The sequence below is a fragment of the Lolium perenne genome, chromosome 6 (genome assembly GCF_019359855.2).
Source record: "Lolium perenne isolate Kyuss_39 chromosome 6, Kyuss_2.0, whole genome shotgun sequence".
Lineage (NCBI taxonomy): Eukaryota > Viridiplantae > Streptophyta > Magnoliopsida > Poales > Poaceae > Lolium > Lolium perenne.
Window position 1 is genome coordinate 95,261,437 of NC_067249.2, and position 16,355 is coordinate 95,277,791.

The window sequence follows — 16,355 nt, forward strand, 5'->3', positions numbered from 1 at the left end:
CTTGGGTGTTCAGAGTGAGATTCTTAACGATAAATATTTGGGCATGCCCACTTCTGGACGCTCCCCCACGGCTACTTTTAATTTCCTCTATGAGATGATATGGAAGCGTATTAATGGGGTGACGGATCGGCCTTTGTCAAGAGCTGGAAAAGAAACATTTCTCAAAGCCGTGATCCAGTCTATCCCTACATACGTTATGAGCTGTTTCCAAATTCCGATTTCAACATGTGATAAGATGAGTTCTACAGTCGCCACTCAGTGGTGGGGCATTGAGGATGGAAAGCAGAAACTTCATTGAAGATCCTGGGAGTGGCTCTCTGCCTCTAAACCCCTTGGAGGTTTGGGATTTCGAGACATGGTCCTCTTCAACCAGGCCATGCTTGGTAAATAAGGCTGGAGGCTGCTCACTGATCCTTCATCGTTGTGCGCAAGAGTTTTGATGGGGCGGTACAATCCACATATGGACCTTCTGGCATGCTCCTAAATCTCGGTCGGCCTCCTATACTTGGCGAGTATCTTGTTCAGACGTGAGCTCCTTCAACAAGGTATTCAGTGGGGTATTGGAGACGACAAGTCGGTGAAGATCACCTCGAACTACTGGATCCCGGGCCGGCCAACATACATGCTATGTCTAGTTAAAGAGATTCCTGATGTTGCTACTATTCATTGCATGATCGATGATCAACCAAAGTCTTGGATCGCCGAGACTGTCTACGCTTTCTTTGACCAAGAGACAGCTGACCAGATCATGCAATTACAGATTAGTAAGGAAGGAGAAGATTTTGTACGCTGAACCTCATACGAAGAATGGTATATATTCAGTTAAGTCAGCTGTCAACTTTGCCAGGTCAGATAACTTCTTTGTTTCACGCAGCAGACGGGGTGGAGGCTCCTCATCCTTGGCTGCAAACGAAGAGAAACAGTGGAAGATGGTTTGGAAAATTAAGGCACCGGGCAAAATGAAAATCCACTTGTGGAGATTTGCACATGACTGCTTGCCTAGTGGTGTTCAAATGGTTCGGCGCCATATTCCTACGAATGACGTTTGTGTCTTCTGCGGAAGAGTGGAGGATGTTGAGCATTCTTTTCTGCAATGCCAGTTCGTGAAGGAAGTGTGTCGTCTCGTTAAAAATGCTTTCAGTGTTCAGCTCACTCGTCGTGATTTTATGTCACCAAAGTTTTGGTTATTTAGTTTTCTGGAACGAGCATCTGAGCTGGAGGCTACGGTTTTGGCGGTCACTTGCTAGTACATATGGGAGGCAAGGAATGACACTCGAAATGACAAGCAGATCCTCGACCTGAAGCGCTCGAGTCTGAGGATTACTTCTTATGTTGACATGATTGTTGAATATTGCTTCAATACCAACCCAGGTTTCAGGTGTGAGTCCAGTAGGTTGCAGAGATGGACACCGCTACCGGCTGGTGAGGTTCTGGTTAATGTTGATGCGGCTCTGTTTCCAGGGCTGCAGCGGATGGCCATGGGTGTGGTGTTCAGAGATCATGCGGGAGAGTGTGTTTTGGCTGTTAGTGAACCTCTCCGAGGCTTTACTTGTCCGGAGATTGCTAAGGCTCTGGCGTTGCAGCGAGCGGTGATCGTCGCTGGTGAGTGGGATTACGACAAGGTGATTTTCGTCTCTGACTGTTTGTCTCTCATCCAATGGATCATATCGCCCAAACCTAATCGCTCACTGGTGGGAGTGGTGGTATCTTATATAAGGCTGAAGAGAAGGAGTTTTTCTTCAGTCTCTTTTTGTCATGTTAAACATTCTTTAAATGAAGCGGCACATATATTGGCTAGATCATGCGATGTAACTGGCCTAGGTTTTATTTCAACTTCTGCTCCGGTTTCTATCCAGAAAACTCTTTGTATTGATATTATGTGATCAATGAAGTGCCGATTTCTGTAAAAAAAAAAACAGTTGTTCTCAATAACTTTCCTAACCCAACTATTCTTTTTCTTTGCGAGCTCAAAGATTTTGGAGCTATATCCTCATGTCGGAACCGACCTAAGAGATATCTCAAATTTAGCCTTTTCGCCAACTCCAAGTTTGACAATGGTTGTCGTGACAAAGAGGGCTTTTGAATCGTCGGTCCATTCAAGCCAAATCCATTGACGTGCTAGAGCGGACACAAATTTAACAAGGTGCAACATGCAAGACCACCAACAAACCAGCTCTCAATTCACATTGCATTTCCCTCCTATAATCTGGTGGCATCTAATTCAAAGACTCTGAGATTTTTCCTTAAAGTATGAATGAATCACGCTAAAATTTAAACATTGAGTGGGACCCTCCTTAGTGTTTGGGTATGCACCTATCGCACCTAGAGATCATCACACGAACTATCTTCTCCATCGAAAAGGTGAGACACTAGCAACTCACACAAAAAGAGGGAGGCAATTCACTCGAAAGAAAAGAAGGCAACGACATGGGGCAGAGCACCACAAATTGAATCTCTTCCTATTGGATAACATGACACAACCTCGTTGAGTAAACTTGAAAAACCCGTAGAGAGGTCAAATCCAGTGTGGCCCTATCTTCAAGATATGGACTCGCCCTTCAAAAAAAAGGCATGGACTCATTCCGGCATGGAATCACTTTGGCATGCCCTAATAGAACACAAATGAAGACTTATTACTCCGTGCCTAACTGCCCATGTGTCTTCCCCTCCCTTATCCTTTCCTCTACAGTACTGAGAGAGGCGAAAAGGAGGGCGACTCGTTTCCTTCCATCCGCCGCCGCTGAAGGCGGGGTCTTCCTCCCCCTCCTCGCGTCGCTACGGCGACCGGGGGATGGGGGAAAAGACTCGCTGATCTTCGGCCGGCGTGTAGATAGGTGTAGGTTAGGGTTTGCGGGCGGTGTATGGTCGGTGCCGTCGCCGCCGCCGCGAATAAAGTCTTCCGGGCCACCGCCTCGATGGCGCAGTTGTGCTGAATCGAGGAGCCGCGGATTAGTTTCTCCGCTGTTCGGTTCGGATGGTGGAGTTAGAGTTCCTGAGCGAGATCACCGTGGCGGCGGCGGGGATCTCGTTGGCGGATTTTGGTCTCCGTCTTCGTCCGCGTCGCGACGGCGTTTCCTCCAGCGCCGTCGGGAAGACTGGAGTTGTACAGGAGATTTGGCCGCCGGCCAGGTGTGGCTGGTGCTGGTCTTGAAGGTGCCGAGATCCGTGCGGAGTTTGTGGCCCGCGGCAGGCAGATCCGGCGTTGACCCTCGGCGTGGTCGACAGGGTGCGCCGTATCTGGAGATCGACGATGAGCTCGGGGCGAGGCCCCGACCGACGAGCCCCAGCGACAAGGTGAGCACGTTCTGTGCTCCGCAATTGAGGTTCACAAAGCCGTTGAGCGGCAATGGAGCTGCGTCGACCTCAGGTGTGATGGCCTCTGTCCCTCTTCTTCTCGGTGTTCGCCATGGCGTCGCCGGTGTTGAGCGGCGGATGGGATCTGGTGCAGGATGCCCCAAGCACTTATTTGTAATTTCTCAGTTTTTTGGGGTTCTTTCTGCAAAGTGTACGGGTCTGCGTGTCCTTCTGGACCGTTCCGTTCGGTGTGTACGTGTTATGTACTTGTCTTTGATCTAATGAAATGCGTATACATCTTTCAAAAAAAAAATGAAGACTTATTAGCGAACAAATCTAAGGAAAATGAATTCCACCACATCACCACAATTTTGGATCTAGTCCTAGCAGAGTATGACCCTGAAGGCCGGTCTAACTAGTCTTAGAGGCGAGATTAGGAAACTCTATTGGTGTTTATTATTCCACATGTGTAATTACTTTTTAAAATCAAATCATGATATTCAAAACCAACACAATTATAGCATAAAAATATAAAATTAATCATGAAACTAAAAATATTGAATAATACTTTGTTATTTTCTCTAGTGCATGTTTCCAACACTGGAGACAACAAATAGCACCACAACCGTGATTTGTTTCCGCGTGCATGTCCATACTTATCAGTAAACTTCCTAAATGCTTATTAGTAAATTTTGAAAAACTAAATTCTAACCTTTCACCAGCACATTTAATGAACACTTTCTCTTTTGGTAAACTAATTTCAGCACCCACAATATGTAAGAAATGTCTACCAAATGTAATAGGACAAAATACATCTTGGGAGCAACCAAGTACAATAAAATCAGCAGGGTACTTAATATTTCCTACTAATACCTCAACATCTTTACCATACCAAGAGGACAATATACTCTTTGTTAGCAAGTTGAATAGTTATACATGTTTCTTCCATGTGTATGGGATTAATGTCAGGCTTGATTTCAAGATATAGATAATATATGGTATCACACTTATACTTGCTCTAATATCACATAGACCATGATAGCACGAAGTTCCAATAGCACAAGATATAATAGGTTTACCAACTTTAGTTGTATTACCTTGAATTATCTTAGTGGAATCTTCACATAAATAAACATCACAAGGAGTTTCTTCATTTAATTCTTTGATGTCTGAAATTTGATGCTTCATGTTAATTTGTTCATATGGTTCATGGCATCTTCTAGCACTCTTATTTGCAACAGTAGTGAGTAAATTTTTCTTCACTCTATTTGGATATGGAGGAGATTCCACATATTCTTCTATAATGACAGATGATACTTACTTAACTTGTTTCTCAACTTTAGCAATGTATGGAAAATTCTTAAGAGGTTCAACATAAACTTTAAATCCCTTCTTAGGAACATTCAAATGGTCAGCAAAAGATTTAATAACTTCTACTAATATATGAGGATCAAGGCAAAACATATTCTTTAATTCTTCAAACAATAAAGTAGTAGAGAAATTCTATACACATGCATATTCATATTCAAAACGAGGTTGGTTACCTTTATCAAGATCCCATGCAACATTATTATTAGCAATAGTATCCAACGAATCCCTTGCTTCTTGTTGATTTCTATTAGTAAAAATCCCTTCAGATGAATTATTCAGAAAGTCCCTATGATGTTGGGGTAGCCTCACATACAAGTTTATCGATATAAGTGAACGGATCGTAGTGAACAAGAGGGGGGGTGAATGGACGCTACACAAATTTTATGTATTTTTCAGTTTTTTATGTGATGTGGAAGGTAAAGGTGATATATAGCTTTAGTGGTAGAGGTGTTCCTAGTATGATCCTAGGCTAGTGCAACAAGAAAAGGAACCAATCATGATAATAAGGTTAGGGAGCGAGACAACCAGGGGGCGCGGAGACGAGGCGAGGTTTGTTTCCCGCAGTTCCTCCCACAAAAGGGAGTACGTCTGCGTTGAGGAGGTGCTAGCCTCACACAAGAGGCTAGGCAGCCACACCACGAAGGAAGGCCTCACCTTCTTCCTCGATAGAGCTCCACAAAGGGGCTCCCCTTCTCCACTAAGGCACCGGTCGAGGCGGTGGTTCCTTCACAAGGTTGGGGCGAGCTCCACAACACCGTTGGCTCCCAACACCCTATGGGGCTGGCAGAACTCCAAGCTAGCCTTCATAGGAGCACATCCTCCAAGATCCCACCATAGGAACCCTAACTCCAAGATCCACTAAGGACTAACAAGTATTGGCGAAATCTCTCTTGGTAGAACTATTGATCGGGGCCTCCTCCGCCACTCCTCAAAGTTTGAGCAAGATTGGTTTGGTGGGTGGGGAGATCCTCAAGGTTTAAGCTCAACAACAATGGAGAAGAGAGAGAGAAGAGATAAAAACGAGCTAGGGAAGAAGGGGCCTTTATATAGGCCCCACTCAAATCCAACCATTATGTGCTATCTCTGCACGACCGGTACTACCGCTTTGGCAAGCAGTAGTACCGCTCTGGATTCGAAACCCCCCACAGACTTAGCCACGTGGACTCACAGCGGTAGTACCGCTTGCGGTACCACTTTGGTACCGCAACGGCCTCTGTAAGTTTCTGGCTTGAGTTACGGTACCTAAGCGGCACCAAAGCGGTACTACTGCTTACAAGCGGTACTACCGCCCATGGTACCGTAGAGGTACCGTAACGACCTCTGTAAGTTTCTGGCTTGAGTTACGGTACCTAAGCGGTACCAAAGCGGTACTACCGCTTACAAGCAGTACTACTGCCCATGGTACCGTAGAGGTACCGTAACCCTCTCTGTGGGACTTTTCAGTGCAGTTCTTCCAGAGCGGTACTGTAGGGCGGTGCCAGTATGGGTAGCGGTACTACCGCTCCTGGTACCGGTAGTACCGGTCGTGCAGTGACCGCTTTCTCCTCTTTTCCTCTCCAGCCATGTTACCTCGCGATACACAAACAAAACCAGAAAACCTATAAGCTACGCTTCAGTCCTCTGATCATGACGTGTTCAGCGAGGTCACCGTGCACTTGCAAATCTATCAAAGACAATCTTTGCACACGGTGAAATTCATTCAAGTGTTGTTATCAAACAGACAAAACACGGAGTATAGACTTTGCTCTTTCAATAAGACTATCAGGAATACCATGACAAGGATTATTACGGATGAGATCATTAAGCCTCCCCCAAGCTTGAGCAATACTTTCTCCAACATGAGGCAAAAAATTATAAATATGACAACGATCATCATAAGCTTCTTTAGGAGTATAGTATTTAAGATAGAAGGCTTTCCTCAAACATTCCCAATCAAGATGACAATTTTCATTCAGAGATCTAAACCATATGCGAGCACCACTAGAAAGAGATAGATATAGTAATTTCCTCTTCACTTCATCATGATGAATACCAGCTAATTCAAATAAAGGGCATAGATCTTAAATAGCATGTAAATGTATAGCAGTTTGACTTTTATCCCCTACAAAAGTTAGTTTCATAGCTGTCTTGGCAATACCAATAGGAATTTGATATGCCGCCTTAGGTTCAGGGGGTTTCTCAATATTCTCTTTAACAGATCGAACATATTCATATAAAGATAAGCGCATCTCATCACGGCTTGAAATACCCATGATGAGATAAATAGTAAATAGAAAAAACAGTAAAAGCTTCCGTACCAAACCACTTACCAACAGCGCTACGTGATGACGCGTCAATCACACGCCCGTTGGGAACCCCAAGAGGAAGGTGTGATGCGTATAGCGGCAAGTTTTTCCCTCAGTAAGAAACCAAGGTTATCGAACCAGTAGGAGCCAAGAAGCACGTTGAAGGTTGATGGCGGCGGAGTGTAGTGCGGCGCAACACCAGGGATTCCGGCGCCAACGTGGAACCTGCACAACACAACCAAAATACTTTGCCCCAACTTAACAGTGAGGTTGTCAATCTCACCGGCTTGCTGTAACAAAGGATTAGATGTATAGTGTGGATGATGATGTTTGCAGAAAACAGTAGAACGAGTATTGCAGTAGATTGTATTTGATGTAAAAGAATGGATCGGGGTCCACAGTTCACTAGTGGTGTCTCTCCCATAAGAAATAGCATGTTGGGTGAACAAATTACAGTTGGGCAATTGACAAATAAAGATGGCATGACAATGCACATACATGTTATGATGAGTAGTGTGAAATTCAATTGGGCATTACGACAAAGTGCATAGACCGCTATCCAGCATGCATCTATGCCTAAAAAGTCCACCTTCAGGTTATCATCCGAACCCCTTACAGTATTAAGTTGCAAACAACAGACAATTGCATTAAGTATGGTGCGTAATGTAATCAACAAATACATCCATAGACATAGCATTGATGTTTTATCCCTAGTGGCAACAACACATCCACAACCTTAGAACTTTCTGTCACTGTCCCAGATTTAATGGAGGCATGAACCCACTATCGAGCATAAATACTCCCTCTTGGAGTTACAAGTAATGACTTGGCCAGAGCCTCTACTAATAACGGAGAGCATGCAAGATCATAAACAACACATGGATGATAGATTGATAATCAACATAACATAGCATTCAATATTCATCGGATCCCAACAAACGCAACATGTAGCATTACAAATAGATGATCTTGATCATGTTAGGCAGCTCACAAGATCCGACAATGATAGCACAATTAGGAGAAGACGACCATTTAGCTACTGCTATGGACCCATAGTCCAGGGGTGAACTACTCACACATCACTCCGGAGGCGACCATGGCGGTGAAGAGTCCTCCGGGAGATGATTCCCCTCTCCGGCAGGGTGCCGGAGGCAATCTCCTGAATCCCCCAAGATGGGATTAGCGGTGGCGGCGTCTCTGGAAGGTTTTCCGTATCGTGGCTCTCGGTACTGGGGTATTCGCGACGAAGACTTTAAGTAGGCGGAAGGGTGGAGTCGGAGGGCTGACGAGGGGCCCACACGCTAGGGCCGCGCGGGCCCCCCCTTGGGCCGCGCCGCCCTAGTGTGGCGGTGCCTCGTCGCCCCACTTCGTTTCCCTTTCGGTGTTCTGGAAGCTTCGTGGAAAAATAAGCCTCTCGGCGTTGATTTCGTCCAATTCCGAGAATATTTCCTTACTAGGATTTCTGAAACCAAAAACAGCAGAAAACAACAACTGGCTCTTCGGCATCTTGTTAATAGGTTAGTGCCGGAAAATGCATAAATATGACATAAAGTGTGTATAAAACATGTGAGTATCATCAATAAAGTAGCATGGAACATAAGAAATTATCGATACGTTGGAGACGTATCAGCATCCCCAAGCTTAGTTCCTACTCGTCCCGAGTAGGTAAACGATAACAAAGATAATTTCTGAAGTGACATGCCATCATAATCTTGATCAATACTATTGTAAGCACATGTAATGAATGCAGCGATTCGAAGCAATGGTAAAGACAATGGTTAAACAATTGAATCATATAGCAAAGACTTTTTATGAATAGTACTTTCAAGACAAGCATCAATAAGTCTTGCATAAGAGTTAACTCATAAAGCAATAAATTCATAGTAAAGGCATTGAAGCAACACAAAGGAAGATTAAGTTTCAGCGGTTGCTTTCAACTTGTAACATGTATATCTCAAGGATAGTTGTCAATGCAAAGTAATATGATGAATGCAAATATGCAAGTATGTAAGAATCAATGCACAGTTAACACAAGTGTTTGCCTCTAAGATAGAAGGAAGTAGGTAAACTGACTCAACATAAAAGTAGAAGAATGGCCCTTCGAAGAGGGGAGCATTGATTGCTATATTTGTGCTAGAGCTTTTATTTTGAAAACAAGAAACAATTTTGTCAACGGTAGTAATAAAGCATATGTATTATGTATAAGATATCCTACAAGTTGCAAGCCTCATGCATAGTATACCAATAGTGCCCGCACCTTGTCCTAATTAGCTCGGATTTACATGGATTATCATCGCAATACATATGTCTTAACCAAGTATCACAAAGGGTACCTCTATGCCGCCTGTACAAAGGTCTAAGGAGAAAGCTCGCATTGGATTTCTCGCTTTTGATTATTCTCAACTTAGACATCCATACCGGGACAACATAGACAACAGATAATGGACTCCTCTTTAATGCATAAGCATTCAACAACAGATAATATTCTCATAAGAGATTGAGGATTGTTGTCCAAAACTGAAACTTCCACCATGGATCATGGCTTTAGTTAGCGGCCCAATGTTCTTCTCTAACAATATGCATGCTCAAACCATTCAACTCATGATAAATCACCCTTACTTCAGACAAGACGAACATGCATAGCAACTCACATGATATTCAACAAAGGATAGTTGATGGCGTCCCCAGGAACATGGTTATCGCACAACAAGCAACTTAATAAGAAATAAGATACATAAGTACATATTCAATACCACAATAGTTTTTAGACTATTTGTCCCATGAGCTATATATTGCAAAGATAAATAATAGAATTTTAAAGGTAGCACTCAAGCAATTTACTTTGGAATGGCAGAGAAATACCATGTAGTAGGTAGGTATGGTGGACACAAGTGGCATAGTTATTGGCTCAAGGATTTGGATGCACGAGAAGTATTCCCTCTCAATACAAGGCTTAGGCTAGCAAGGTTATTTGAAGCAAATACAAGTATGAACCGGTACAGCAAAACTCACATAAGAACATATTGCAAGCATTATAAGACTCTACACTATCTTCCTTGTTATTCAAACCCTTACTAGAAAATATCTACACCTTAGAGAGACCAATCATGCAAACCAAATTTTAGCAAGCTCTATGTATTTCTTCTCTAATAGGTGCAAAGTATATGATGCAAGAGCTTAAACATGATCTATATGAGCACAACAATTGCCAAGTATCAAATTATGCAAGACATTCTACCAATTACTACATGTAGCATTTCCCGTTTCCAACCATATAACAATTAACGAAGCAGTTTCAACCTTCGCCATGAACATTATGAGTAAAGCTAAGGACATATTTGTCCATATGCAACAGCAGAGCGTGTCTCTCTCCAACACAATGAATGCTAGGATCCAGCTTTATTCAAACAAAACAAAACAAAAACATACAGACGCTTCAAGTAAAGCACATAAGATGTGACGGAATAAAAATATAGTTTCACTAGAGGAACCTGATAATGTTGTAGATGAAGAAGGCATCCCCAAGCTTAGATGCTTGAGTATTCTTGAAATATGCAGGGATGAACCACCGGGGCATCCCCAAGCTTAGAGCTTTCACTCTCCTTGATCATATTGTATCATCCTCCTCTCTTGATCCTTGAAAACTTCCTCCACACCAAACTCAAAACAACTCATTAGAGGGTTAGTGCATAATCAAAATTCACATGTTCAGAGGTGACATAATCATTCTTAACACTTCTGGACATTGCACAAAGCTACTGAAAGTTAATGGAATAAAGAAATCCATCAAGCATAGCAAAACAGGCAATGCGAAATAAAAGGTAGAATCTGTCAAAACAGAACAGTCCATAAAGACGAATTTTTTAGGTGCACCATACTTGCTCAAATGAAAATGCTCAAATTGAATGAAAGTTGCGTACATATCTGAGAATCACTCACGTAAATTGGCAGATTTTTCTGAGTTACCTACAGAGTCTACTGCTCAAATTCATGACAGAAAGAAATCTGTTTCTGCGCAGTAATCCAAATCTAGTATGAACCTTACTATCAAAGACTTTACTTGGCACAACAATGCAATAAAATAAAGATAAGGAGAGGTTGCTACAGTAGTAACAACTTCCAAGACTCAAATATAAAACAAAAGTGCAGAAGTAAAATCATGGGTTGTCTCCCATAAGCGCTTTTCTTGAACGCCTTTCAGCTAGGCGCAGAAAGTGTGAATTAAGTGTTATCAAGAGATGAAGCATCGACATCATAATTTGTTCTAATAATAGAATCAAAAGGTAACTTAATTCTCTTTCTAGTGAAGTGTTCCATACCTTTCTTGAGAGGAAATTGATATTTAATATTGGGATTTCTATTTTCGTACCCTCGGTTCCTTAGTTGTGCTCAGTTTTCCCCAGCTCCTTAGTTTTTCCTCAGTTTTCCCCAAGTCCTTGTTTGAAACCCGCAGAAGCAGCTCAGACGGCAGGATTCCCGTTCAGTTGACCGTTCCATGCTGACGTGTGGGGCCGTGTCGTGTGGGTCCTCGTCGCGTGGAGCTGGTAGAAAGGGACCGCGTGGGACAGGACGGGATAGCGTTTGGTTGCACGTGAGCAGGAGCTGAGTTTTGTCTCTCTCGGCCCAAATTGGCATTTTCCCTTTTAAGAGCACCTTTTCCCCTCTTTCTCTCTCTGTCTTTTTCACCAAATTAGTATCAAATCTAGAGAAGCTTCTATTTCTGCCTTTTGACCCTCATTTTTTGCCCAATATGGCAGCAAATCTAGAAGCTAGTATATGATAAATTCACAGCAGCATAATCAGAAAACTAAGTATAATACATAAACTGCATACAGCAGCCAAAAGCAGCCAATAACATTGTTAATGGTCACGACAAACTAAGATGAAAAAAATACAAGACGCACGCAATGTATGGCCAGCTAGAAGATTCCTCATTGCTCATATATTTCTTCGTCGCCCCATTCGTGCATTATCCCAAGGAAATATTCATTGAAATCCTTCCATCTGCAGTGTGCGGCCAATACATCCTCCAGACGGTATGGCCTGTGTTCATTTCTCAGACCGTAGTTTCCCATTCTATCCACATATCGTGGCCACTCATCCCAGGCCTTTGTATCATGAATGTACTCTCTGATATAACCCAAATCGGCGTAGTAGATGCAGCCAGGTAGAAGTGTCGGGTGCACTCTGGTGTCGATGGAGATACACCGGATATAATGCACGAAGAAGGCATGACTGCCAATGTTACTGACCGGATGGAGAGAGCGGCTCTGAGTGTCCACACGATACACCAATGGTTGGTCCTCCAAAAGCATGTTGTCCAACAACACAAGCAGCAGATCACCATCCGACTTCACAAGATAGAACTTGTCATTTCCAAGTTGTGGAAATGAAATTAGTGTCTCCATCTTGATAGTGCTCGCACGCTGCTGCAACTGTACATTGGTGCACACTATTCTTCCGGACTCAAAATTATCCACAGCTATTGCATACAGTTCACCATTGAACGGGGTAATGCAACGTAAACCATGGTTCTCCATCGAAAAACTACCATCTCCCCAATCTTCATATATATCCTTAGTTGGAGTGCTCTCATCGACCCAACTAATTTCGTTCGGGTAATGTGAGCAAACGAAGACCATAGTCGGGGATTTGATTACAGCGACTGAATTCAGAAAAACAGATGGCATCTGCGCCTCAAACATAGTGTTCGATGCTTTTGTGAGTGGGTTCAGAAGCCGTATCTTGTGCGGCGGGTTCTTCTGGGCAAGCACGATGACACCACGGCAAAAGCCGATGAAGTAGTATCTAAAATATATTGATGAAGATAACATTCAGCACTAAGATTGAAAATAAGAATAGATTAACCCTATAGATATGGAGGAATTTGAAGGAATTTGAACCTTGCACGAACTTCCGATAGATCTATGGTGACGTAGCGGGATGTGCCGAGTTGGAGGAAGGTGAACTCAGCGGCGCGTGGAAGGGCGTGGTCTACCATGATCCATTCGTGCAGGTGCACGTCGGGCTCAGGTAAACCTGAGCGCTAATTTCTACAGACTTGCCTTATAGCAGAGTAGGCGTCCACGTACTCCTCATTCGCCAGTAAGCATTCGCCGATCTTGTGAAGTGGTCCATCACCCATGAGAGAGGCCCAGCTCACGGAGGCGTGATGTCTACTCACGCTTCTTTTCCTGTAGACAGTGTTGGGCCTCCAAGAGCAGAGGTTTGTAGAACAGCAGCAAGTTTTCCCTTAAGTGGATCACCCAAGGTTTATCGAACTCAGGGAGGAAGAGGTCACAGATATCCCTCTCAAGCAACCCTGCAATCACGATACAAGAAGTCTCTTGTGTCCCCAACACACCTAATACACTTGTCAGATGTATAGGTGCACTAGTTCGGCGAAGAGATAGTAAAATCCAAGTAATATGGATGTATATGAGTGGTAATAGCAATCTGAATAAAATATGGCAGCGAGTAAACATGAAGTGGAACAGTAAACAAACAGTGACAACGGAGCCAGAAAATGCTTGCTGGCGTGCAGTTGACGTGGGAGATAGGAATCTTTGTGGTGTAGCTTTTCTATTCGGAGACAAGGCCTAGGGATCATACTTTCACTAGTGGACACTCTCAACATTGATCACATAATAAAACCACTCTACACTCTCTTGTTGGATGATGAACACCACTAATTGTGTAGGGCTACAAGAGCACCTCAATGCCGGAGTTAACAAGCTCCACAACATTCGATGTTCATATTTAAATAACCTTAGAGTGCATGATAGACCAACGCAATTATACCAAGTACTAACATAGCATGCACACTGTCACCGACAGACTATGAAAGGAGGAATAGATCACATCAATACCATCATAGTAATAGTTAACTTCATAATCTACAAGAGATCACAATCATAAACTACGCCAAGTACTACATGATGCACACACTGTCACCATTACATCATGGAGGAGGAATAGAGTACTTTAATAACATCACTAGAGTAGCACATAGATTAATAGTGATACAAAGCTCATCATATGAATCTCAATCATGTAAGGCAGCTCATGAGATCATTGTATTGAAGTACATGGGAGAGAGATGAACCACATAGCTACCGGTACAGCCCTTATCCTCGAGGGAGAACTACTCCCTCCTCATCATGGAGAGCAGCAGCGGTGATGAAGATGGCGGTGGTGTCGATGGAGATGCCTTCCGGGGGCACTTCCCCGTCCCGGTGGCGTGCCGGAACAGAGACTCCTGTCCCCCAGATCTTGGCTTCGCGATGGCGGCGGCTCTGGAAGGTTTCTCCTACCGTGGCTTTTTTCGTATCGAAGATTTAGGTCAGGGGGCTTCTTATAGGCGGAGAGGCGGAGTCGGAAGGGTTACGGGGGCGCCACACAATAGGGGGCGCGCCCCCCCTTGGGCCGCGCCGGCCACATGTGTGGTGGGCCTGTGGCTCTCCTCTGGTCCCTCTCGGGTGTTCTGGAAGCTTCGTGGAATTATAAGATGCTGGACGTTGATTTCATCCAATTCCGAGAATATTTCCTTACTAGGATTTCTGAAACCAAAAACAGCAGAAAACAGGAACTGGCACTTCGGCATCTCGTCAATAGGTTAGTTCCGGAAAACGCATCAAAACGATATAAAGTGTGAACAAAACATGTAGATATTGTCATAAAACAAGCATGGAACATCAGAAATTATAGATACGTTGGAGACGTATCAGCATCCCCAAGCTTAGTTCCTACTCGTCCTCGAGTAGGTAAACGATAACAAAGATAATTTCTGAAGTGACATGCTACCAACATGATCTTAATCATACTATTGTAAAGCATATGAGATGAATGAAGTGATTCAAAGCAATGATAAAGATAATGATTAAATAACTGAATCATATAGAAAAGACTTTTCATGAATAGTACTTTCAAGACAAGCATCAATAAGTCTTGCATAAGAGTTAACTCATAAAGCAATAGATTCTAAATAAAGGCATTGAAGCAACACAAAGGAAGATTAAGTTTCAGCGGTTGCTTTCAACTTGTAACATGTATATATCATGGATAATTGTCAATGCAAAGTAATATGATGAATGCAAATATGCAAGTATGTAAGAATCAATGCACAGTTAACACAAGTGTTTGCTTCTAAGATAGAAAGAAGTGGGTAAACTGACTCAACATAAAAGTAGAAGAATGGCCCTTCGAAGAGGGAAGCATGGATTGCTATATTTGTGCTAGAGCTTTTATTTTGAAAACAAGAAACAATTTTGTCAACGGTAGTAATAAAGCATATGTGTTATGTATAAGATATCCTACAAGTTGCAAACCTCATGCATAGATTACCAATAGTGCCCGCACCTTGTCCTAATTAGCTCGGATTTACATGGATTATCATCGCAATACATATGTTTTAACCAAGTATCACAAAGGGGTACCTCTATGTTGCCTGTACAAAGGTCTAAGGAGAAAGCTCGCATTGGATTTCTCGCTTTTGATTATTCTCAACTTAGACATCCATACCGGGACAACATAGACAATAGATAATGGACTCCTCTTCAATTCATAAGCATTCAACAACAAAAATATTCTCATAAGAGATTGAGGATTGTTGTCCAAAACTGAAACTTCCACCATGGATCATGGCTTTAGTTAGCGGCCCAATGTTCTTCTCTAACAATATGCATACTCAAACCATTCAACTCATGATAAATCACCCTTACTTCAGACAAGACGAACATGCATAGCAACTCACATGATATTCAACAAAGGATAGTTGATGGCGTCCCCAGGAACATGGTTATCGCACAACAAGCAACTTAATAAGAAATAAGATACATAAGTACATATTCAATACCACAATAGTTTTTAAGCTATTTTTCCCATGAGCTATATATTGCAAAGACAAAGGAATGGAATTTTAAAGGTAGCACTCAAGTAATTTACTTTGGAATGGCAGAGAAATACCATGTAGTAGGTAGGTATGGTGGACACAAATGGCATAGTTTTTGGCTCAAGGATTTTGGATGCATGAGAAGTAATCCCTCTCAATACAAGGCTTAGGCTAGCAAGGTTATTTGAAGCAAACACAAGTATGAACCAGTACAGCAAAACTTACATAAGAACATATTGCAAGCATTGTAAGACTCTACACTGTCTTCCTTGTTGCTCAAACTCTTACTAGAAAATATCTAGACCTTAGAGAGACCAATCATGCAAACCAAATTTCAGCAAGCTCTATGTATTTCTTCACTAATAGGTGCAAAGTATATGATGCAAGAGCTTAAACATGATCCATATGAGCACAACAATTGCCAAGTATCAAATTATTCAAGACATTATACCAATTACCACATGTAGCATTTTCTGTTTCCAACCATATAACAATTAACGAAGCAGTTTCAACCT